The following is a 22,643-nucleotide window of genomic DNA, read 5'->3' as shown; positions in this document are numbered from 1 at the left end:
CTGTCTGTAATTTTTTCCTCTTTTTTCTGCTGTTTTGTACTTTTGATTGTATTTCTTGCACTTTTTTTGTCTGCCTGTAAAGTGTCTTTGAGTTTTTGAAAAGCGCTCTATAAATAAAATGTATTATTCTTATTCTTATTCTTATTATTATAATCATATATAATAAAGATAATGATGATACTACAATATTATTTTATTACATTACCTTTTTATGATATTGTTATTATATTATTGCTTTGTCATATATTGATTATCAGTATAACATTTACACAATGTCTTTTTCATTCTCTCTGCCACAAATCCCACAATGATACACATCACTACCTCTACACAAACATCCAGGCATGCAGACACATTATTGACACATACTAATTTTTATCTAATCTCTACTCCTGGACTCTTATCATATCATCACACATGTGCTGTCATCATACTGCTTTATGTTATTTTCTGTTATGTTATTCATCTTCTGTGTGGGCCTATATACTGTCTGTCACTCTATTTTTGTCATGTTGTTACACCAATGAAAAATGAAAGAAATCAGGACTTCCCTTTGTAAAGGAATATGACTACTTATTTAGTAAAATATTAAAACAGGGAATTGTGTTTCAGTGAAATGTGTCTCTAAAAATTAATCATATTTGACCACAAAACAGGGTTAAAATTGTGTAGTCTATGGCAGGTTGTTCCATGTAGCCTATTCATATATTTCTCATTAAAAATTTCAGAAATATTTTGACATTACAGTAACGTGAGGCAGCCTTTATAAGGAACCGGAAGTTGTGACTAATGTTTTGATATATGCTTAATAAATAATTTACTCAAATGTTATATATCACTCATAAGCTATTGATAGAACAACTTTTGGGTTTCCGGGTTGTGAAAACTCCTTTTGACTGGTTGGAACATTTGGCCACTTATTTCTACAAAAGGGTGCAGATGATTTTGATGAATATTCATAACTTGGACACCCCCAAATATGTTCTCACTAATAGCTAAAATACTCCACGCAAGGAATTGTCAAGGGACTGTTCCTAACTTATCAGGGAGGTGGGTGGCTGGGGTGTGACTCCGTCCTTTTTCATTTTTTTAAACCCTCCCTGAAACTACAAATATTTTTCTTTGAGCCTTTCCTTAGATTTTTAAAGCCTACCCTTTGATGTTTGAAGGTTAAAAGTTGAAGATGAAATCTTGGAGATGAAAAAAAAAAAAACCTCAGTTTTTCATTCACATCGTGCATGCTGGTTGCTTCATGCAAACTTTATTTCTTGGCAAAATTTAAATGAGACATAGAATAAAGTGATTTTGATAAAATAATATCACTGTTTTAAATGAGACCTATTATGCTTTTGGGGGTTTTCCCTCTTCTTTAGTGTGTTACATTTTTCTGCCTCTATAAGGTCTGCTAAGTGAAAAAAAAAAGGTCCAGGCTAAAGGGAGTTCTGTCTCCTCCTTCCGCAAAGTTATTTCATAACAATGTGCAATTAGTATGTCACACAGCAGAGCCGGAGGAGAGAGGCTGCAGAGTTTGAACTGTTGAGGAGCGGTAAATGAGACACCATGTCTAGGAGACACTGCTTTCTTCAATGTGACCAAAAATTGCCCTTGTTTGGACTGCCAAAGGATAAAGGAACAAAGAAGAACAGTTCACTGCTGGATTTTCACAGCGGTTACTGCTGAAAGACGAGGCAGTTTCCTTTGTTGGAGAAATCTGGAGATTCGGGATCACAACCTGTAAGTCTGCTTTATGAGTTGTGAATTTGTTGTGTAAAAACAAACTAGGAAGCTGCTACCGAGTGTTGAAGTGTGGAGTAGATGGCTGTAGGAGCTAACATTAGGCTGTAGACCCAGTGCTTAGCTGTAAGTAGTAAGTAAGAAAGTAAATTTATAGAGAGGACTCACAAAGTGCTTCACAAGTTAAAATACACAAAATACAACAATAGAAACAATGCAAAAACAATAAAAATTAAAGTGCAGTGAAATACAGAGATGATACAATGGGCTATTACTGGAGCGCATGCCTAAACAGATGTGTTTTTAACTGCCTTTTAAAAATGTCCACGGAAGAGGTCGCTCTCAGCTCATGAGGTAGTGCATTCCACCATTTAGGTGCAACAGCCTTAAAGGCTCTATCACCTTTGGTCAAGCAAAAGCATGGATGATCATTTCTAGCTTGGAATAAGTTAACATGGATCTGAGTTTGGAAATGTTTTTGAGGTGGAAAAAGCAGGAGCGAGTGACAGTTTGATGTGGTCATTGAAAAGCATGGTCTGATCAAATATGACCCCAAGGGACGCTAAGCAGCTAGCCACTTTAAATGCTGAGGCATCAGGTGCAATAATTAAAATCTCAGTTTTGGCTGCATTCAACTGAAGAGAGTTAGTAGCCATCCAGTCCTTAATTACATTCATACAATCGCGCAGTGACTCGAATTCCATCGGTCCTATCAGAGTTAAAAGAAAAATATAACTGAAGGTCATCTGCATACGGTATGAGATACCTTCAAAATTGCTGATGACATCTCTGAGAGGGAGCATATATAGCATAAAGAGGATAGGCCCAAGCACTGAACCTTGGGGCACCCCGCAAGAAAGGGGGGCAAACTCTGATTTAAGAATGCCAACAGCCACAGAAAAGGATCTATCAGACAGATAGGATTTAAACCAATGAAGGGCGGTCCCTGAGATGCCTACCCTGTCCCCCAGCCTGTCTAAAAGGATGTGGTAATCAACAGTGTCAAAGGCTGCACTGAGATCAAGCAGAACCAGGATAGTGGATTTACCAGCATCGGAGGCCATCATGATGTCATTGGAGACCCTGAGAAGAGCAGTTTCTGTGGAATGTAAGTGACGATAACCGGACTGAAATTTATTGAAGATACTGTAACTGTTCAACGCCGTCACTAGCTGGTTTGCAACTGCTTTTTCTAAAATCTTAGATACAAAGGGCAACTTGGAAATGGGCCGGCAGTTGCTAAGATCAACTGTAGGCCTCGGCTAACTGTCTAATCCAAGCAATATTTTTTAAAATGCTTTTGCTACTCGGCGTACAGTAAGTTAAACTGCTAGATGGGTGATGTCAGTAAGATGAATTTAATGACTAAATTGTAATGAAAGGACGTTGTGTATGTGTCTGTCTCTACATGTGTTTGAATGTTTGGTCTGCTCATTTTACAGGGAGAGGACTACACTGTTTAGTGTTTTAGATGTTGACTATGGATGGGTATGGAAATCTGGTACTAAATTCTGAATTCTGGTTAAATAATGAAAGACTGTATTGATAAGCTCTGACGCCATCGGTTCTTTTTTCGGTACTTTTACACATTTTGGTTTAATTCATTATCATCCTGAAGCCTCTCATCTGTGCTCTGTGCTGTGGCTGAACTCCTCCACATAAACACACATCCACCCACACACCTACAGGACACGATAATCTCTGAACAGCTGAGCACCTGCTGTGGAAAGTGAAGGTAACTCAAAAATGACTCGAGTTGATGGCAGCCACACTCATTACTGTAAGTGCAATTAAACCTTAGTGTGTAAGAAGCCAATACATGTGTTCATCAAACATGAACATGTAAACATGTAAACAGCAATATTCAGTATGCTCTTTTTAAATAAATATATTTTCAAAAAAGCAATTATTTAGAAATGAAAAAGAACCGATAAGAGTACCGATAAAGTACCAAATCGATAAGGAGTATCGATAAAAGTAGTAGTATTGATAAAATCTTAATGTACCCATGCCTAATGTTTACTGTTTTCATTTAGTGCAATATCAGTTTTAGATATTTAATTTTCCTTTGTCTTTTAGAGTACATCACAGCAGGGCCCTGGTGTCCAACACTTCTCTACTACAGCCAGATTCCAGGATGTAGGATGCCAAACGGACCCTCCACAAACCGTCTCAGTGGGCACACAGTCTGTGGCATCTCAGAAGATGGTAGTGATCAGCACACACCTGTACAGGGCTACTCTTTTTTTTTTTTTTTTAAGATATTTTTTGGGGCTTTTTAGCCTTTAATGTATAGGACAGACAAGCGTAAAGGGGGGAGAGAGAGAGGGAGTGACATGCAGCAAAGGGCCACAGGCTGGAGTCGAACCCAGGCCGCTGCTGTACAGGGCTACTCTGAGGGAGCAGCCTGAGAAGCAAAGGTATGTAACACAGAAATTAAATGTTGTATTGTATGTTTTTGTGTTTGACATACAGTACCTGGAAATATTTTACAGTACTAAAATGATGTTTACCAAAAGCTTGAGAATATATATTTCATATATATACATATACATATATATGTATGTATAGACAGACATACATACACATATTTTCTTTCATTTGGACTTTCGGCTGTCATCAACACCTATGAAGGCCATAGGTTTCAAACTAAGTACGAGACCTCTTGTTGAGTTTGAGGAGAAAGAGGGAGAAACTTAAACAGAGCTAGTAGACAATTCAACACGTAACCCTGGTGACTCTGTTACTACAGAGGAATCTGAGCAAAAATGTTTTCTTTTAGTTTATTTTTACCCTCAGCAAAGGCTGGAAGAACAGACCCTATATGCAGTAATTGAGAAATAATTTTATTTTTATTACCAACATAATAACCAGAGTTGGGTAAGGGTTACTTTTAAAGTAATCAAATTACTTTACTGCATTACTCCCTGAGTAAAGTAACTCAATTACTTTAAAAGTACTTCCAACGTTACTCCCTGAGAAAAGTAACTCAAGCAAAAGTACTTTTGAGTATTCTACATTTCCTATTGGGCAATGGACCACAGGGCGCTAAGCCTACATTTTTTTGTCTCCAGAATTAAAGTTATGGACCACTTGGCCTTCATTGAGATCCAATTCTCCCATCACAGCCGTCACTTTGACCAGTAGAAACACAGAACGATCTGCTGCCGTAGACAACTGTATGACAACAACACCCCAGCCTTTTTAGTATTTCCTCTAGGGATGTTACCACACAGAGTGAAAGGGGGAAATGATGGTGTGAAACAGCAGAGGCACTTTGTCAACCCGCTGAGTTAACGTTACTGTCATTAGCATCAAGCTAGCAAACAATGTTACGTCCTGCATAAAGTAATAACATTAAAAAAACAGTGGCGGGGCTTTTACTCACCACAACTGCAGAGGCTACCAGCTTCACTTGAAATAAACTACATCATAGACGGTCTGTTATTTATTAATCCCTCTGTGTGTTTTTATATTTTTACTTTTTATCTGCTCCGTTGTCTTTATAAAGTTAATGTATCGCGCCGTCAACTCAACACTTCCTTAGTTTGTTTCAAATTAAAAGCCCTTTATATCCTCAGCTGAGAGAATCCTTCCATTTTCTAAATAGGCTTTTATTGTGAAACATTTATAGGAACTTGGTTGTGGAGTATATAGTTGCTTGAATGTTTACGTACAGTGCTTCAAATGTAGCTCCTGCCACCTGCTGACGCTTTATAGGTGACTACAACAACATTTCAGCTGGCACATGAACACACACACTGACTCAGATGATAGTAAAAGTAATAAAAACAGGACGACCGGGGAAAATTGGTGAGTACCATCGTGTAGTGTGTCATGTCTGTCAGCCAAGTCATGACACAATTTTATGACTCCACAATCGTGTAATGTGACATAGTGACTCTCAGAACGGGCAGAAAAATTGTGTAATGTGTACCAGGCATAATGCAAGTCCTGAATCTGACCTGTCTGTCAACGAGTCCTTCTCCACCTTTTGAGTCGTGGGGATTTTACTGACAATCCTGCGGAATGTTTTAGCCTCCACCGTAGACAATGGCAGCATTTCTTCTTCCACGTAGCGAGTCACAAGTTTCATGTCTTCTTTCGGACTGATAGGTTTAAGGTTATCTCCGTTATTAGAACCAAAAGACAGTCGTTGCTGTTTTGGAGCTGAAGGACCAGCGTTCTAAAGGTAACGGAAGTAACTGATGTCTTGTTTGAAAATGTACTCAAGTATTTTATTACTCAAACAGCAAACTAACACGTTAGGTTACTCGTTACTGCAAAAAGTAATCAAAGTACTTTAACGTGTTACTTTGTAATACGTTTTACCCAACTCTGATAATAACATCAGATAAATATACATATATATATACACATATGTATATTGTCAGATATTAATATATACTTTCAACATATTATATCACAGTAGCCAGAACTATAATTATAATATTATTACTTTCATTAATGTTGTTGTAAGCTACTGTCATTACTCTCTGTCCTGCATATCTCTCTGTCTCTCTCTCTTTTTCTGTCTCATTGTGTCATACGGATTACTGTTAATTTATTATGCTGATCTGTTCTGTACGACATCTATTGCACGTCTGTCCATCCTGGAAGAGGGATCCCTCCTCAGCTGCTCTTCCTTCCCCCCGTTAAAGGTTTTTTTTGGGGAGTTTTTCCTTATCCACTGTGAGGGTCCTAAGGACAGAGGGATGTCGTATGCTGTAAAGCCATGAGTGTCTGAGACAAATTGTTATTTGTGATATTGGGCTTTATGAATAAAATTGATTGATTGATTGAGAGAGAGAGAGAGAGAGAGAGAGAGAGAGAGAGAGAGAGAGGCAAAGCAACAATGGTTACAATAACAAATATAATAATAGTAACAACAACCATAATAATATAATAATAATAAGAATAAGAATAAGAAGAAGAATAGAGATATTATTATTTTTTCCCCTGTTAAAGGGGTTTTTTTTGGGAGTTTTTCCTTATCCGCTGTGAGGGTCCAAAGGACAGAGGGATGTCGTATGCTGTAAAGCCCTGTGAGGCAAATTGTGATTTGTGATATTGGGCTTTATAAATAAAATTGATTGATTGATAAAAAATATGAAATAGTTGTGGCAACTCTTGAAATACAAGAAAGGTGGATTCAGGGAAGCACTTAATTTCAAAACACAAGGAAATCAATATTTAAATTCAATATTTTACAGACTGAAGATGACCTGATGAGGCATGTCTTCCCCAAAATCCCCATCCCAAAGGACCTCTCATCCCAGTATGAGAGACCCTCAAAGGAGGTAGTGGTTGCCTTACACCTCTCTCACTTCAGCCAAGGGGCAGTTGGCAGCCAACGCAGTGACCATCCGGATCAGGAAATCCCTGGTGTATCCGTAGTACAGCACAGGGTGGGATGGACGCCTGAATCATGGCCGTAGCCAGCTATGAGTTCACCGAGGTCTGGACCTTGGTAAAAATTTAAAAGACGAAAAATAGAAGAAGCCCCAAACAGCATGGTAAGCATATTAACACACCAGACAGCTTTTATTTTGAAATGACACGCAGGAAGTTATCTTATGTATCGGCGGAATGCAGAAAACTTGAATTCAGTTGACAGGAAGATGACGATACTGCTAGCTGCTAGCTGACAGACGAGGTGAGTAAATGACAGGTTTTTTTATTATTATTATTTTAGCGATGACCAAGTAGCCCACTGTAAGTTAAAGTTTAAGAAAAAGTTAAGTTCTCGATAAGTAACGTTAATGTTAGAAGCTTTAGCTGTGACACAATGGGTTGACAGCTACTGGCTAATCATGAGCTCATTAAGTCAGTGCTATGCTCCCGAAGGTAATGTCATTTCACATTATGCAGGTGGCGGCAGGGCTGCCCCTGACCAAATTGGGGCCCTAAGCGAAATTTTATTTGGAGGCCCCCATCCCAAATGTATCATAGGTACAAAATGACCGTACAACAACTTGCCATTTAACTTGACAACCTTTACTGGCAATAACAAATGTACTGTAGATACACTAGTTTGGCTGTATGAGTCAAATAAAATAAAAAAAAATTCAACCTGAAATAAATAAATAAATATTAAATAAAAATAACTTCAAACTGAAATAAATAAATAAACGAATCTGAGTCACAAATAGCCATCAATTACTCATCAAAAGAAAGTAACTTCCACCACCTCAATCCCCCACCCTTGATTAAACACTGAAAATAAAATGAAAGAGGGAGACAGGTTTTTCCTATTTAATCTTATTTTGTTATATTTCTCCCTCTCCCCTCTCTGGAGGCATCTGATCTCCCTCAGCCCTCCGCCTCTCCCACCTTAATTAAACACTGAAAACAGAAATAAAACGCAGAGACATTATTTTCTATTTTCATCTTATTTAGCTATATTTCTCCCTCTCCCCTCTCTGGGAACATCCGACCTCCCGGCCCCGCACATACCCCCGAGGCTCGGGTCTCCCCCTCCGTGGAGCCCGCCATCCCAAACGATACATTTGGGATGGGGGCCTCCAAATAAAATTTCGCTTAGGGCCCCAGTTTGGTCAGGGTCAGCCCTGAGCTCGCCTGCCCTCCCGTCCCCGCACATACTCCTGAGGCTCTTTTGGACGACATGTCGACAACTCTTCACCTGCTGCAGCTCTGCAAGTGCCTGCCAGCGCACCCCTCTTATTGTTCAGATGTCGAGTGCTGTCAATCATTGCAGCGACGCATGGTCTCTTCTCTCCTTCCTCGAGCTGATTCTACGCGCGCCTCACGGTAGCGCATGTGTGCGTTACAAGAGGTTAGGTGGTGTAGAAACTATATTTGTGTATATATATATATATATATATATATATATATATGACAAAAAAATTGAACTTATTTGAACTTATTATGATATTCTAAATTACGGTGATGCACCTGTGTGTTGTACAATAGAGGGTTTCCTGATGCGGCTGGTCACTGTGTTGGCTGCCAGCACTAGTGGTATTTGATGCACTGGGCAATGAGAGCATCCTTCTATCTGAACACTATTCAGTGGCTTGAAGCCTTAAAACACATCAAATAATGTTGTCACATTATGCATTTATTTATTTATGCCTTTATTCACTTATTTGAAGAGTACATGACCTCACGTTTGTGTCATCTACTATTTATTTGTTGTTGCATTACTCTTGCTAGCCTAGAATTTGATCTAGAATTTGAGTGGACCCCCCTTCCCCTCTCTGCTCAATCTCCAGCCCGCACACTGACTGACAGCGTAGCCGGTAAACAGAGCTCAGCTGTTTATTTAGCCTAGCAATATCTCCGGACTATAGTAGCTGCAATGGGCGACTTTGAACACGATTTTGAAGAGTTTCTTGTAGCGGACACAGACCCAGAGCCATACCTGTTTGAGCCGGAGCATACAGATGAGGAACTCCATGTGTTTGATGCTGAGCGGGCGAGAAGAGAGGCTGAATGCACAGAATGGGATTCGGTGCTACTGCTACCATCGTTGGGGAGATATATCATCAGGAGGAAAAGCGCTGCAGAGAGTGCATCACAAGGAGTGAAGCTGCGTCTTCTTTTCCTCGCAGATGGCGGTTCGGGTTCATTCTCTCCTATTGCGTGGTAAGTGTAGTTTCCTAGTTAATGAAGCCTAAGCTTGACGCTCTCATATCCCTCTCGTAATCCACAAAAATGATATGAAAAATTCCACAGGATCCTCTTGATTCAGTTCAACTGTTTACTTAAAAAAATAAACCACAGTACAAAGGTTATCCACACAAAAACATAAACAAGAATAAGATAATGACAAGAATAACGAGGTCAAAAAACTGTGTGGCTCCACTCCACTTGCCTGACTGCCTGTCTCATGCGGTAACCACACCCACCATAATACTTAAGTTTTAACAGGCAATTAAATATGCAAACTTACTGGAGAGCCTCAGTCCATCAGTTATCTTCTGATTCCTGAAGAAGACATAGCTTTGTTATAGGGCGGCAAAGCTCATTGGTCCTGGTCTTCACCTTCACCTGACGAACAAGGCCATTTCTGTCGGGAAAGGTCTCCACAATTCTTCCAAGAGGCCATGAATTTCTGGGAGAAGTGTCATCCACAATCAGAACCACATCACCAACACAGAGGTTTCTTCTAGGTTTAGACCACTGCTGACGTTCTTGAAGCTGTGTGAGGTATTCCTTGCACCAGCGTTTCCAGAAGACATCCGCGAGGTATTGCACCTGTCTCCAACGACGACTGGTGTACTGATCATCCTTCTGAAATACTCCTGGTGGCAATTCAGGTTTGACCTTGAGCAACAACAAATGGTTGGGTGTTAGGGCCTCTAAATCGTTGAGGTCTGATGAAGCCTTTGTGATGGGCCTGCTGTTTATAACTGCCTCGGCTTCGCAAAGTAAGGTGTAGAGACCTTCTTCGTCCAAAAGCTGCTCTTTGACTGTGATGTTCAGGATTTTCCTCACCGAACGGATTAGTCGCTCCCAGTATCCTCTGTGGTGAGAACCTGCTGGTGGATTGAAGTGCCACTGAACACCCCTCTGTTGCAAGTGCTTCTCAATCTTGGTCGTGTTCCATTCTTGGATTGCTTTTTTCATCTCACTGTCAGCCGACCTGAAGTTGGTTCCATTATCTGAATACATCTCTCTGACTTGTCCTCTTCTGGCAAGAAATCTTCTGATTGCGTTGAGACATGCATCAGTGTCGAGTGAAGACACAACTTCTAGATGCATGGCCCGTATGGCAAGACATGTGAAGATAACGCCGTATCGCTTGACTTGCCCTCTTCCCCTTTTCACTAGGAACGGGCCAAAGTAATCACAACCCACTCTTGTGAATGGAGGATCGTCCGGCAGGACTCTGCGTGTCGGTAGATCTGCCATGAGTTGGTTGCCGGCAGCTCCGTGTAGTCTTTTACAGATAATGCACTTGCCGAGGAACCTTCTGATGGCTCCATTAGCTCCAGGGATCCAGAATCTTTGACGTAGCTGAGCCAACATGTGATTCCTTCCCGCGTGAGCTGTAATTGTCATGAATGTGTCTCAGCACAAGCTTTGTGATGTGTGAGTCCTTAGGCAAGATGGCTTGCTGCTTGACGTCGTCAGGCATTGCTGCGCGACTTAACCTCCCGCCGACCCTCATAACTCCATCTTCAAGCACTGGATTTAGCTTAAATAGTGAGCTACTTTTCTTTACTCTTTGATGTTTCTTCAGCATAGCCAAATCTTTTGTGAAACTTTGCCTTTGACAGTACTTTACGATTTCTGTTTCTTCTGCGACCAAGTCGTCACGAGTCTGGTTCTTTCCTTTGTAAGCTTTTTTGAACTCAACCATCTTGCCTTCTCCTCCTGATGCCTTTAGCGCCTTTCTCTTTTCCTTAAGCTTTTTCAGCAACTCTTTAAGTTGCAGGAACCAGGCTACAGCGCGTTTCAACGCTGTCCAAGAAGAGTAGTGGTTCATCCACTGATCCATGAGGTCCTTTGGCTCTTGTGCTTGAATGATGTGCACTTGAGTTACTCTTTTGACTTCTGGGTCATCAATATCCAGCATAGCAGGATCTGGATTTTTGGGCCACTGGTCCTGTGAGCTGAGCAAGTAACTTGGTCCTGAAAGCCAGCTCTCATTTTTCAAAAATGCTTCCACAGTCTGTCCTCTCGAGACATGATCAGCGGGGTTCAGAGCGGTGTTGATGTACCTCCATTGCGATGTCTGAGAGTGCTCCAGGATTGCTGAGACCCTATTTGCGACAAACGTCTTGAATCTGGTACTTTCACTGTTGAGGTACTTTAGCACAGCCGTGCTGTCTGTCCAAAAGACAGATTCATCAAGCTCCAGCTCCAGCTCTTTCCTCAGAAGTTTGTCCATCTTAGTTGCAACTGTGGCCGCTGTCAATTCCATTCTTGGGATAGTTGGAGACTTCAAGGGCGCTACCCTCGCCTTCGCCATGATCAAGGTACATTGAGCTTCACCGGTTTCTGATCGCAGCAGCAGGTAGCTTGTTCTTCCATAGGCGTCTTCACTCGCATCAGCAAAATGATGAAGCTGTGCGTAGACTGGTGAACCAAACTGTTTTGACTTGACACATCGATTGACTCCATATTTCTCAAGCTGAGGCAGACTTGAAATCCATTTTTTCCAGATCTTAACAACACTGTCTGGCAGATCTTCGTCCCAGCTATACTTCTGCCGACACAAATCCTGTAGGATCCTTTTTGCGGGAAGTACTACTGGAGCGAGAAACCCCAACGGGTCAAAGATGGAGCTGACCAGGGAAAGCAGACCTCTCCTAGTGTGCAGTCGATCCTTTATGTTGATCTTGAACCTGAACTGATCTGATTCAGCGCACCACTGGATGCCCAATGATTTCTCCATTGGCAGACTGTCCTCATCCAAGTCCAGATCTTGAAACCCCTGTGCTCTCTCCTTCTCTGGGATTGAGTTGAGCAGTTTCCTGCTGTTGCTTGACCACTTTGTCAGTCGAAATCCACCCTTTGCCAACATGCTCCGCAACTTAGCACACAGCGGGATGGCTGTATCTTCATCAGAAGCTGACTTAAGACAGTCATCTACGTAAAAATTGTTCTTGACTGTCTCAGCCGTCTCCTGACCAAACTCGTCGGCAAAGTCCGTTGCACATTTTTGAAGTGCAAAGGTTGCAACACTTGGTGACGATGTTGCACCGAAGATATGCACCAACATCTTGTGTTCAGCGAGGTCCAGGTCATAGTTCCCCTCAGGCCACCAGAAAAACCTGAGGAGATCTGTGTCTTCACTCCTGACTCTGACTTGGTGGAACATGGCCTCGATGTCGGCCATGACCGCTACGGTCTCCTGACGGAACCTCATGAGGACACCCACTAGAGAGCTTGTAAGGTCCGGCCCCTGAAGGAGCTGTTGGTTCAATGCCATTCCTTGAAAGCTTGCTCCGCAGTCAAAGACGACCCGCAGTTTCTGTTTTGTTGGATGTCTGACTTCGTGGTGAGGCAGATACCACGTCTTCCCCTCTGTAGACTCACATGCAGCACCATCAAGCTTCACTGCGTAGGCTTTCTTGAGAAGATCATCCATAAATGCAACATATTCTCCATGAAACTTGATGTCTCTTGAGAATCTTCTGCGTAAGTTCAACGCACGTTGCTCTGCAACTGCCCTGTTGTTTGGCATATGCAAAGACTTCTTCCTCACTGGAAGACAAACACTGTAATGACCATCCACTAGTTTCGCAGATTGTGACACCATGTCAATAAACTGATGGTCTTCCTTAGACATCGCAATGTCTTCATTTTGTCCAGCATCAGGAAAGTCCTGCTTGAACTGCAGTTGCCAGAGCTCTTCTAGCTTAGCCACTGAGATTCGGTTTGCAGTGATTCCTGTCAGTGCGTTTGTCTCCACTATGTCGATTCCACCTCTGAGTGGTTCATTCACTGTCCAACCTAGGATAGTTCTCACGGCGTATGGTCCATTGTCCACACTGTTAACCACTTGCAGCGGTTCCATAGCCTTGGGAATGTTTGCTCCTATGAGCAATCCAACCTCTGATTGGATAGTGGGAATTCTCACCTCCTTTAGGTGTGGCCAACCATCAATATCCTCTTGACGGGGAATATTGTCCTTAGTTACGGGAATGTCTTTCTGTGAATAAACCTCAGAGAGTTCCACAAACTGGTTGCCGTGCAAGCTACTGATCTCTAGACTAGTCACAATGTGTGTGTTCACAACTGATTCATTCCCCATTGTTCGTAACGAGATGCTGATGTTGCGTCCATTCATGTTCAGCTGGTTTATCAGCGACTCTGTAGCAAAAGAAGCTGAGCTTCCTGGATCCAGGAACGCATACGTGGTCACTGTCTTGGTTCCCTTTTGTGCCTTGATGCACACTGGAATGATCGAAAGAACACAATCTTCCTTACCGGCCCCAGTGACACCAAAGGTTTCAGCTGTTTGTACAAGAGCACTTGATACAGATTGCTGTTCACAACTTTCCTCTGTTGAGTCTTCCTTAGAGTCTTTGTTTGTAATATGTAAAAGTGTGGGATGTGGTTTAGAGCATTCTTGACACTGAAGCTTCTGTTTGCAGCTGCTACTCATATGTCCATGCTTCAAACATGCAAAACACAAACCTTTGCTCCTCAAGAAATCGATCTTGTCTTTATGCAGCTTGCTCTTGAATTTTTTGCAGACTGTGAGGCTGTGTTGTTCTCCACTACAATAAACACAAGGTTTGCTGCTAGCATCCACTGGTGCAGGTTGTGTTTTTGATGTTGTGTGTTTGTCGTTTTCCGCCTTGGGGGGCACAACAGCTGTTGTGAACACCTTCTTTGGTTTACGTGTCTCTGTGCATTGTTGTTTTTGTTGTTTTGATTTCAGTCTTTGGTGCAGATGTGGCCGTTTGAACTGTTGCTGGTGGTGCATTGTATTTAAAGCTGGATGCTTTAAAGGTGTCCTGTGATGGTAGCTGCAAGATAGGTTTTGTATCTGCCTTACTGTCCTTCTGATCAGCCTGAGTGATGCTATTGTCCTCTTGTGTGCTTTCATATTTCTGCAAAACTTCCATCTTGGCATCAGACTCAGCAAGCGCTGTCTGCATTGCATGCATTTCCTTCCTAGCCTTTATTGCAGCTTCTATCCTCTTTTGCTGGGCTTCAAACTCTGCTTCTCGTTGTTTTTCTTCAGCCTGCAGTTGAACCTCCCTGTATTTTTTTTCTGCATGCCACTCTGCTTCTTCCTTTTCTATGGCCAACTTTTCCTTTAAAGCTGCTGCCTTTGCCTTTAATGAGGCCCGCTCCATTTCTGCCTTTAATCTGACTGAGGAAGATGACGAGACTGAGCTTCCACATTGTGATGAAGATCTACCATGACATCTAATGGTCACCTTTGATGACATAGACCTACTGTCTGCAGGTGCTACATGTCCCTCACACTCTTCAGCCTGCTCAGCGCGTGTCAAAACATCTTTCATCCATCCTTCACATCCCCAAAAGAAGTCATCCATTAGGTCATTTTTTGGACCAAACCAACTCTTTTGATCTTCTGCATATTCCTCCTCATCCAAGAATTCCTGCAGACCAGAATTAAGCTCTTGAAATTCTTCCTGTTAGCCACTAAAGTCAACGCAAAGCTTATTTTTTACAGTGTTAACATTTGCGTCGTCTTCCATCAGTTGCTCGATTTGCCTCTTCAAGCTAGTTAACTGCGATAGCTTGGACCTGCGTGCCTGGATTTGTTTAGCCTTACGCTCTTCAGCAGCTTTCTCAGTCATTTTTACTGTTCGTTTTCCACTCTCTTGTTCATCCATAACAGACCAAAGTTCCACTTTTAATCAATAATAATGTCAACAGCACCGTAGCGTTCCACTACCTCATTCGACAGAGAAACTATCCTTTTTTCCTTTTTCGTTACTCACGTACATCGGCGCCAGACCCGCATCAATTAACGATCCGTCACCGAGCAAAAACGTGTCGGTTGTTATCCTTATCTTCCCAAAGCCTCCGTGTTGCTTCCTTATCCTGGGTTCCGCTTTCAGTCAGGCCATTCCAGGTTGTGTCAATCCGTGAAGAGCAAGTTTTTTGACTAGTGTAGTTTCCTAGTTAATGAAGCCTAAGCTTGACGCTCTCATATCCCTCTCGTAATCCACAAAAATGATACGAAAAATTCCACAGGATCCTCTTGATTCAGTTCAACTGTTTACTTAAAAAAATAAACCACAGTACAAAGGTTATCCACACAAAAACATAAACAAGAATAAGATAATGACAAGAATAACGAGGTCAAAAAACTGTGTGGCTCCACTTCACTTGCCTGACTGCCTGTCTCATGCGGTAACCACACCCACCATGATACTTAAGTTTTAACAGGCAATTAAATATGCAAACTTACTGGAGAGCCTCAGTATACTCACTAATATCACACAAAACCTTACAATTGAGAATTTTTAACCTTTTAACTTAATCATACACATATTTTTAAATGTAAGGAATTAAACCATGAACTTACTACTCTGTATATATGAGCTGTAAATATTTTAACCTGAAATAGTCATTTTTGTCAGAATGAATTTAGGCTTCTACAGTAAGTGTGGTCCATTCGCAAACTTTATAACTAAAAAAACTTTTCACTACTCTCTATCGACGAACTACTAACACTCTCTGCTGTTTCCTCCTCCTTATTCCTTCCTTCCGCTGTCTTCGTTGGTTTATTTATACACACGAAACGCATTCTCTGGCTGGCTGGATTGTCCGCTCGGTCTGCCGTACATGCATGGCGGCGCAAGATGGCGACCTCTCTAAAGCAAGGCCCTTGCTATATATATATATATATATATATATATAAAAGCATAACTATAAGGCTACGAAAACCAAACGAATTTTATTTTATAGCGATTATACACTTGTATAAACATATTAACGGGTAGAAGATTCAGATTCAGATTCAGATTGACAATAAACCATGCCAAATATTACACACTGGCCCTTTAACAGCCAAAATCTTATATTAAAATGAAACTTTCACATTAAAGGGGCAAGGGATTGGCACAGCAACAGAAAATTTTATTTTAAAATAACAAAATATGTAAACACATTACAGGAGCAAAGCTTATTTGTCTGGTGCATTTTAACAGTCAGCAAAATATGTAAACAATTTATATATTAATTATTTATTTATTAGCACGAGAGGAAAAATAAATATAAAACAAAACAATGCAAGAGTAGAACAAAAGACATACAATATATAGAATAGATATCACAAATGTGCAGGAGAAACCAAAAAAAATCCTAAGGGCAATGGTCATCATTACACAGAATAATTCACACATTAGAAGTGTGCATGTGAGTCAGAGGATTACCTGTATGACAAAAGGAGTGCATGCTCTCGGTCAAAGGTTAACACGGCAGCGTTTTATGTTGTTTCCTTGAGCTTATGTCAAGAAAGCATAACTGGCCATCTATATCGATTCTAGCTCGCCATACAATAACCATAATCACATTCAATCATAGTTGATCTCAATTAGCGTTACGTTACGTCGGTTTATATTCTGTCGGCTCCGCTCAGTGTTTTCAGCTCCGTTTCGTTTTGAAACACTTAACGTTAGCAACATAGCTACTAATACGGCTATTAGCTACTCAGCTAGTATTAGCTCCTAAGTGTCTTCAACGAAAACGGAAAACCTAGTCGCCGTTTAGGAGGACAGATATGGCTCAAATGTCCCGCATACGTTGAGAGTTACACATTATGACAATCTTAGTAAAACCGAAGTCCCATACACAATAACTGACGTTTGCATAGCATAACTTGCATTGGCTGTAAAACTGTGGATGATGGTCACGGAGATGAGCCAGCAGATTTGTACTGTTGCTACCCTTCGCAGCAACTTTCTTTCTGCATGTTCTGCACACAGGATAGTTGTCTTCCACCAGCTGTCCCTCGGCATTCTTCAGAAACCCAAAGTACGCCCAGACCTCAGACTTTGTGCTTTTAGTTGGGGGGAAAATGTCCTGAGTGCCGCTTCCGCCATGTTTTCATTCTTTGTGTTTACACATGCTACGCATTCACGCAGCGCCTGCATCGTGAGACTTGAATGAGGCTGTTATTACCTATCCTGATAATCCACTGCGATAATGCAGTTAATTTAAACATAAACGGTCATTCTTACCATGTAAAAATTAACCGAAATTTACTGTAATATTGGTAATCATTACATCCCTAAGCTAGAGTGGTCCAAACTCATGTTAAAATGCATATCATGTGAACATTTTCTGCAGCAGGGCCCCAGCTACGGCCCTGGCCTGAATGGGGTCCGTACTTGTACCTATAAATGTTGAGGGTGTTCTGTGGGGTGTACGGATTCAAACAGTCAGTCAAGCAAATAAAGACTCAGGAGACAATATCACTGCATAGAACAAATACTGATCCAGGGAGCAAAATGTGTTTTACTATGAAACTTTGATTTCATATAAATGATATGAAGAAGCTGTGATATATTGGTACATCGTATATATTGTAGATCACAAACATAGGGTGAAAATGATTATAAAATGCAGCTACATTTTAGTAGAATGGTCTCAGTAAACATGACAGCTAAGACATCTGAATGTACCAGATATTTCCATTCATTTGTTTTTGTATAATACAGAAATATTTCATCTCAATCTGCTGTGGTAAAATTGATGAATTCACACGTTAAAACTTTTGTGGTTTTTTTAAAGATTTTTTGGGGGGCTTTTTCGCCTTTAATGGACAGGACAGAGTGAAGAGTGTGAAGTGGGGCGAGAGAGAGAGAGAGAGAGTGGGGGGACGACATGCAGCAAAGGGTTGCAAGCTGGAGTCAAACTTGCGACCACTGCAGCCTCACCTCTATACATGGGGCACCGGCACCACTAAGTTACCGACGCCCCAAACTTTTGACTTTTGTGGTTTTAACAGGAAATGTGTTAGTAGCAGAATTTATAATAACTTTGGTATTGTTACCGAGTACAAGCTACATTAGTCTGATCATAGATAAGCCTGCTTAGATAAAATAAGGAATTATGCTTTACACCACGTCCTATAACACCTGAGTGCTGCTGTTGGTGTTTCCACGTTATGTAGTAACTGACTATATTGTTAGAAACCTTTTGTACTCTGCAACAGACGTTTCCAGCTTCATGTAGTCAGAGGACAGACATACAGATGTTCCCATAACATCAGAAATGTTGCAGTTATCATGTTACAGCTGAAATATAAGACAGCTACAAAATAAAAACTTACCACTGCAAAACATCCCACTCCAGTGTTTGATGCTAAAGTGCTTCAGAGTCTACCGGCTAGTTTCTTCAGTGAAATGGATAATGGCGGATGGCCGCCATTTTTAGCTAAAGCCTAGTTCACATTACATGATTTTCACCGCGATTTTTACGTCGTAGCGGCTCTTGAGAACCACCTTGGGTTGGAGGTGGGTCGGCAGGTTGTCTGCCACGACGAGTCCTTATGTGTGAACAAGCTTACTGGCAAGTCGCCCCCTCGTCTGTGACTGGGACTGGATATTTGGCATGCTAGAAAACTAGAGAAGGCTGACACGACTGACAAAGAGCGTCAGCCAATGCAGTTGGCGACACTCCCGCTGATAGAAACACACGTCGCCAGGTATGAACACTCAAAAGATTACGATAGTCTCTGCAACGCAAAATCAGGGTGAAAATCATGTAATGTGAAAGGCTTTAGCCTCAGCTGTTGTTTGCGCCAGCCTGCCTAGGTGAAGTCAGATTAGGTAAGGGGCGTGACGTTTACACACTTTCTAAGCATTGAACCAATCACCACAGACTGAGCAAGCTGACCAATCAGAGCAGACTGGGCTGCTAGGTACAGGTTTGTTGCAAATGATGTGTCCAAGGACAGTTGGGAATTTGATTATCCAACACCATTTTTGTTTTTACAATTTCTGGCTGTGATAAATGGTGTAATTTTTGTGATTTTTAAAGAAAACACATTTTCTTTTAAAATCAAATCAAATAAAAACCATAAGTCCCTCTCCAATACTTACAAAGATATTTGGCATGTCTCCCCCTTTTTTTGCACCCCCCCCCCCACCTCATAAGTGACAGTCCCCAAATGGGCCATTACAATAAAGCCATGAGTTACTACTCTTTATAAACGGTATCTGCCTGAACTGAACTACACTGAACACTGAACCAAGCTGACATAATCTCCAGAGGATAAATAAACTATTATCCTACTTGAAAAAAATCAGACACATTTCACCTAGACATCTCAGTGCTCTCACTGTACCGTCAGTCGAAATACGACCGAAGAAAGCAAGTAACATGTTACAAATACCGATATGTCAGCAACATTCGAGGGGAACAGACGGGGTAGCTGAGGGCAGGTTTGACAGGGACCAAATGAGGCAGTCCACAGAAATCTAACAGTTTTGCAGTTGCGCACTTTCCCATATGTGTGCTGCCTTCAAGTGCTCTCGAAAATAACTCCGACAAGACGTTGATACATTAGATACATCAGAAGACATTTAAAGCCTGCAGCACCTTGCCGCTGGAATAAAAACTAGATATTTTTTCCAAAGGACAATCAATGTCTACCGAACAAACATGTTGTTAGTATTTCCGACCACAGACACTTGAATTAGCGCCAACAAGTCGCTTTTACCACTTTACAACATCTGAAAGAAGAACTTCGGAGGAGACATGAACGCAGCATGTCATCCTCCGCATGGGTTCGTAGCATCATCACCGTTAGTAAACGGCAATGTGAGTGAACAGGAAAGTTCACTCTGTGAGTTCAGCTGTGAGTCGAGTCTGGGATAGTTTTACCGGGCGTTTGTTTCCAGACTTTCCGAAGCAATGGCAGCCTTTAGTGGAGCAGTGTCATAAAACAGAAGGTAAGAGATGGGAAGGGAAGGAAAGAGGAACAGGTGCGGCGGATAAACAGACATTTGGGGAGACTGCAAAAGCCTCCGCCCTCGTAACCCATCTGTAATTTTGATTTATAACACACTAGTATAGAGAATGTCACCATCCCTTCATATCATTATAACTAAACTACTGAATTAAACGATTGAGGTGTTACTCAGAGCGCGAGTTAGTTAAAGTTTTTGTTTTTCCTTTTTTTTTTCTTTAATTAAAATAGTGGAAGCTCTCTGACGCGTCTCTCATCCCTTAAAGGCGTAGAAAGTAGAAAGTCCATCCCTGCACAATGATTAGTCTCTAAACGCTTGAGATGCACGATAATATTGTCACATCATCAGTATCGTCTTATATTAGCCTTAAAATGAGAATTGGCCAGCATGCTTTTTCTTATTTTGCACAATGAATGAATATTACATACATTTAAAAGTCTTCACCTGCTGGTGGGCCATCACGATAAGAGTATGCATATGATGTTAATTCCACGACAGAAGAGACTTTATGATGACTAAAATTAGGTGGGGGAAAAACGGATTAATTGATATCGGTATCGGTTATCAGCCGAATAAGTTGTTATACATTAGCCTGTTGGATATTAGCAAAAAATCCGATATCATACATCCTTGCTAAACACAGCTAGAGCCGAATGAGTGACTGTTTATGTTACTGGGGCACCAACGTACACTGTCATGTCTTTCTTCAAGAAAGGGAAATCTGGATTCCTAAAAAGAAAAGAAAGAAAGGAGGGAAGAAAGAAAGCAAACTGACTACATAAAAGAAAAAGAAATTCAAAAGGTGCGTGTTAGAGACATAGATAAAGAGAGGAAGGGCTGGGGGCCCACAGAGAGTGTGCTTTTACACAAGGCCTAGAATTTGGGGCTACACCCCTGAGTAGAAGTGCTCTGTTTACTAGCACAGCTGGCTGAAATATAACGTGGTGAAACAAATCCGGTTCCAAAATTTTTCCTATAGGCTGTGAGCCTAACCCTATAACCCTTTGCATGTGTACATCCACAAATGGAAAACTACTCATGTGGATCCCCACTTGAACCTGTACTGATTATTTATCATGTAACATTTTGTTGATGATGGAAAAGCCCATCTATAGCCCATCTATCTATCCTAGCATTTTCTGACACTTCTTCCTGGTTGAAAGAAATTGAAACTTTATCTCCTCTTTTAAGTGTGTAGTGATGATTGCGTGTTCCTGCTGGACACTTAGAAGGTCCCATTGATTTTATTCTAAAAGATCATCCTGCTTTCTCCCCGACATTTCCTGATTAGGGCTGAACTTCAGAGCTGACATTTATCTGACATAAAGCATCATTCATTTAGCAGATTGGCGGCCACATACGGTGCCTCACTCACTTCTCTCTTGTGTCTGTGACAGTGCTGGTTGCCCACAGGCATGTTACGGAGTTGGTGATGTGTAAGACAGGAGGCGTTGACTGCAGATACACCCCCTGTGCCAATCCATTATATTTGATTATGCACATGATATTGCTATCAATTCAGATCAGCATTCAAAATGGCACCATGATCACTCTTGTGATTTTTGCATTCTTTTTACTCATGCATTCCTTTGTGGCATGCATTATCTTGATATATTATGAATATTTACTCATACGTAATATTTTCTATTTTTCTCATAATTTCTTTGTGCTTATGTATGTGAGCAACTGTCACATGACACAATATCCCCCTGGGGATAAAAAAGGAATTTTGATTCTGATGATTATGTCACTTATATTTGTTCATACATGGTGTTTAAGAATGGATTGCAATGACCTTTGGGTTAGAACCCTACAACAGACTGTATTGGAGATTATTAAACATAATGAAAAATCAATAGTCTGTGGATATTACAACAAATTCAAAGAGTCTTTATTATACTTTATTGTTGGCTGTTAATAGATGTACACATAGAGCTGAAATGATTAGTGGATTCATTGATTAGTTGACAGTTATTTAGCAAATATCTTGACAATTGATTACTTTTCACTCAGGGTTCCTACAGTCATGGAAATCCTGGAAAATTCACAGTCTCATTTTCCAGGCCTGGAAAAGTCATGGAATTAGTTTTGTTTGATAGCTTTGGAACACTTCTGGAATTTAGTTGTTTGTAGTGAATTAATTGTTACAGTAATCGTTCACGTAATGTAACGTAACAGTGAATTTGTTTTCTGTAAGTTAGCCATTGACTTAACATAGCACGAATAGGTGTCAACTTATATTGTTTCAGCATCGACATAATGCAAGTGCAATGTCAAGAAGTTAATAAATCACAATATAGCCTATCACATTACATTTTATCACAATATGTAGCATATCACAACATACTTAGAATTGCAATAATATTGTATTGTGACTTCAGTGTCGTGATAATATCGTATCATGGATCCTCTGCTGATTCCCACCCCTAATGTCAAGTAAGGCAAATGAACTCAAACAACTTATTTGATGCTTGATACAAATGGAAAACAGTTCACAGTTCTTATTTTCCATGACTTATTCCAGCCAAG

The 22,643-nt window shown here is 41.0% G+C and overlaps 1 protein-coding gene across 6 annotated transcripts in view; it reads left to right on the top strand.

Annotated features, from left to right (window-relative positions):
- Nucleotides 1–1,501: 1,501 nt before the first annotated feature.
- The window catches only part of slc8a2a (solute carrier family 8 member 2a), a 115,336-nt gene continuing 94,194 nt past the window's right edge, over nucleotides 1,502–22,643 (top strand). For 3 of the 6 annotated variants that reach the window (XM_049591505.1, XM_049591503.1, XM_049591500.1), the window contains exon 1: nucleotides 19,931–20,096. The gene's annotated coding sequence lies outside the window, so the exon portion shown is untranslated. Of the gene's footprint in view, nucleotides 1,735–2,705; nucleotides 2,843–3,813; nucleotides 4,155–19,930; nucleotides 20,097–22,643 lie in introns of those variants that run through there. The other 3 variants (XM_049591502.1, XM_049591501.1, XM_049591507.1) reach the window with 3 other exon arrangements.

This window comes from Epinephelus fuscoguttatus, linkage group LG12 (assembly GCF_011397635.1).
Source record: "Epinephelus fuscoguttatus linkage group LG12, E.fuscoguttatus.final_Chr_v1".
In the NCBI taxonomy this organism is placed as follows: Eukaryota; Metazoa; Chordata; class Actinopteri; order Perciformes; family Serranidae; genus Epinephelus; species Epinephelus fuscoguttatus.
Note: the sequence above shows the minus strand (reverse complement) of the source record. Positions and strands in the feature narration are given on the sequence as shown.